The sequence below is a fragment of the Homarus americanus genome, unplaced genomic scaffold (genome assembly GCF_018991925.1).
Source record: "Homarus americanus isolate GMGI-L3 unplaced genomic scaffold, GMGI_Hamer_2.0 scaffold30858, whole genome shotgun sequence".
NCBI classification, from domain to species: domain Eukaryota; kingdom Metazoa; phylum Arthropoda; class Malacostraca; order Decapoda; family Nephropidae; genus Homarus; species Homarus americanus.
In genome coordinates, this window is record NW_024737697.1 from 2,071,588 (window position 1) to 2,075,816 (window position 4,229).

Below are 4,229 nucleotides of genomic sequence, written 5' to 3' on the forward strand. Positions count from 1 at the left end.
AAACATTGGCAGCTTATTGACTACATCATTGTCAGAGAAAGAGATCGCCGAGATGTCCTCATCACCCGAGCCATGTGTAGCTCAGGCCACCGTGACACTGATCATCGGCTCGTCAGAGCCAAGCTCTCACTTCACGTTGCCCCAAAACGGCGAAGCAACAAGCCTCCAGAAGAAATTTTAACACTAACCGTCTGGAGGATCCAGTCGTAGCTCATGCTTTCAGAAAGCAGCTCGAACGTGGGCTGATAAACAAACCGACAACAAACAACCCGAATCCCAGCGCCGAATGAGATATTCTCGACAGTCATGAAAAAAAAATGTAGAGAAACCCCCGGCCAGATCGAAAAAATACACCGGGACTGGTTTAATGAAAATTACCCGGAAATCAATATACTCGTCGGTGATAAACGTGCTGCTTTAACTGATTGGCAGAACAACCCTCAGTCTCGGACCAAAGCTGATACCTTCTGCACTAAGAAAGCGGCGGTGCAGCATGAACTTCGTGATCTAAAAAACGACTGGCTTAAAAATAATGCACGTGAAACACAAAATCTTGCAGTTCAGCACACGATTCGCGATTTTTCAACTCCACTAAATTATTTTATGGGCCAATCACTCATGGCGAAGCCCCTCTATGCTCATCTGACTGTAACTCCCAAATTAAAGATGAAGAAGGCATCTTTCCTCGCTGGAAAGAACACTACCATTCACTGATCAACCTAAACACCGATGTGGATATTATGACTACCCAGCAGGTACCTCAGCATCCAGAGCTGACCCACCTCAGCTATCCTCCATCCTTGGATGAGGTAGCTACTGCCATCAAACAGATGAAAAATAACAAAACCTCAGGGCCTCATGGAATCCCAGCCAAGGTGTATAAAGCAGGAGGACCTCTACTTATCAGCCTCTCCACTCTCTCATGGAGAATATATGGGAAAAGGAGGAAAATCCCCAAGTTCTAAAACAAGGGAGACCGGTCAGACTGTGGCAACTACCGCGGGATTTCGCTGCTGTTCGTAGCTGGAAAGATTATTGCCCGAGTCCTCCTAAACAGACTTCTTCCTGAGGTGGAAAACTTCCTCCCAGAATCTCAATGTGGCTTTAGACCATCACGTGGCACCACTGACATGATCTTTGCTGCCCGTCAGATACAGGAAAAGTGCAGGGAACAGCACCATGACCTAACCAAGGCCTTTGACTCGGTCAACAGGGAAGCCCTCTAGTGGACCCTCAGCCGTTTTGGTTGCCTACCAAAATTCATCGGCATTATGAGGCAACTCCACTATGGCATGAACGGCAGTGTCCTGCACAATGGCACCCAGTCTGAGTTCTTCCCCATCCAAACGGGGTTAAAACAAGGATGTGTATTGGCACTAACTCTCTTTTCCATTTTCTTGGCTGCCTTTCTTACTCGTGCCAATTTAGCTGGCGGGGGTAGACATTGAGTATACCTGATGAGGGGTCTTTTCAACATACGACGACTCCAGCAGGAACAAAGATGTCGGCAGCTTCTATTGCTGAACTTCAGTATACAGCCGACCTAACCCTTGTCGCTCACACTGAATGCGACCTATAGGAGATCCTGAACAGCTAGGCAGATATGCATGCACACTTCAGCCTTGAGGTGAATGTACGTAAGATTCAGATTCTCTTTCGGCCAGCCCTTGGTTCAACCACACCTCCACCATCCAGCTTAACGGTATTACCCTCTCTAATGCTACCCACTTTCAGTATCTCGGCTCCCACCATCTCCACCACTGTGGACGTCGATGAAGAGATTCAACATCGGATCAGATGTGCATTTCAAGCCTTTGGCAGACTCCACACCTGTATTTTCAGCTGTAGGGAGCTGAAATTATTTACAAAGTTGCACATACATCTAGCAGTGGTCCTTCCCACCTTGCTTTATGGCAGCGAGACATGCGTCACATACATGAGGTACCTCAAGGCCCTTGAAAACTTTCGCCAACGTAGTCTACGTTCCATCCTCCGAGTTCGCTGGGAAGACAAGAGAACAAATGCCAGTATTCTTGCTGATATCAACTGTAAAAGCATCGAGGCTACCATTATTATGAACAACTACACTGGACTGGCCATGTTACCAGTATGTACAACAGTAGAATGCCAAAGCAGCTACTTTACAGTCGTCTAACAAATAGTAAACGTAACGCTGGCGGGTAACTGAAAAAGTATCAGGATAGTCTTAATACAAACCTGAAGAGTGCCAAATCGACCACCTCACCTGGGAGACGATTATTCCACACCGTAATGCTTGGAGGATCACCACACGAGAAGGTGTCAATACTTTCGAGTTAGCCCGACTGCATAACAAGGCTGATAAGCGCCAACGCCGGAAAGAAGCGACTGCCTCCCCTCCCGCAGTAGATGTAACCCTTCACATGTGCAACATCTGTGATCGACCCTGCCAGTCCCGTATCGGTCTCTTGAGTCACCTCAGAACTCGCCAACCTAGGTTATATTCTTGATAACTCACATCATTGTATCATAGCTGGATGATCGTCATACTCGATTCCGAGTGACAGCTAATTAGTAGTCGTAGTAGTAGTAGTTGTGTGTGTGTGTGTATGATAATAAATAATAATAATAAACGGTTTATTAATAGAGTTGCAGCCGGTGGCTGAAAATATACAGACTTACATTTGATTTAGACATATTGATATAATATGCATTGAATACATTTACAGGGCTGTACAGTACATATATCAGGAGTTGTTTATTATTTTAACAATAGATGGGATGGTGCTGTTCTTATATCTATCGGTGCTGGCTCTTATGGGCTGAATTTTGTTGACGGACTGCGCGAGGTAGGTGGGGCTACCAGTGGCAGGCAGGGCTGGATTCAGGAGTGGGCAAAGTGGGCAGCTGCCCAGGGGACTCTACAATCTGGGGGCTTCCACATATTACAATATTTTATTTATTTGTTTATTCATTTGGATTTTTTTATTTTCATTCTTTAAAATTCATGTTTATTTTTGAGATGTGCGGTAGTAGCTATATCAGGGCTGGTCGACTTGAAACCACATGAATGACTCCAGTCATGTCTCACTTTTGTGTGTGTGTGTGTGTGTGTTGGGAATGTGTACACTATCAATAAATATACAGTTAATTAAAAATTTCTCAAATGTTTTAATTTCCTCAATATAACTGCATATGGCTTCAAAATTCTCCAAAGAAGTGTTCAAATTTAAAAATTTTCCCGGGGGCTTACAGCGACACCCGGAACTCCCAGATGTTTAGGCTCGCTCCACTCGCCACCCCACCCTCTTGGGTAGTTATAATGAGGGGGGCCTCCACAAAGAGGCTACCCATGAGCCTCCACAGGTCTAAATCCGGCACTGGTGGCAAGAGGTGGCGATGACGAGGGTGGTGCATTAGTTGGCTGCCAAACCTTTCCAGTGTGTGTGTGTGTGTGTGTGTGTGTGTGTGTGTGTGTGTGTGTGTGTGTGTGTGTGTGGTATAGTGTGTGTGTGTGTGTGTGTGTGTGTGTGGTGGTGTGTGTGTGTGTGTGTGTGTGGTGGCAGTGTGTGTGTGTGTGTGTGTGTGTGTGTGTGTGTGTGGTATAGTGTATGGTGTGTGTGTGTGTGGAGGGGGTATAGTGTGTGTGTGTGTGTGGCAGTGTGTGTGTGTGTGTGGTATAGTGTATGTGTGTGTGTGTGTGTGTGTGTGGTATGGTGTGTGTGTGTGTGTGTGTGTGTGTGGTATAGTGTATGGTGTGTGTGTGTGTGTGTGTGTGTGTGTGTGTGTGTGTGTGTGTGTGTGTGTGTGTGTGTGTGTTGTTTCCAGTTAAGTATATCCGTACTGAACTCTGTCGCAGGAATCTACTAGCTGAGTCATGATTATCACCATTTGGTAGTGGGGGCGTGAGAGAGGTGGGAGGGAGGCCTGGCTCACACCTGGGGTTTGCAATCTGCTAGTTAATATTATTGATGTTCACAGGTGACGCTGTATATTTCCTCATACGTAAAAGTCAACTGGAATCTTGGAGGGTGAATAATTGATTTCATTATTTGTTGTTTTGTTTAAGACGGAGAATACAACAGTCTCCTCCAAGGTTTATCACCTAGAGCGTTCTATCTTTCATTATTTGTTGTTTTAATGTTGTTAGACTTGTGCAATTGCAATCTTTGTTATGGAAAGAGCTTTGTTGTTGAAGCACATTAATAACAATAACAACACAGTTCAGATATCATTAAAAAGCTTTTAAA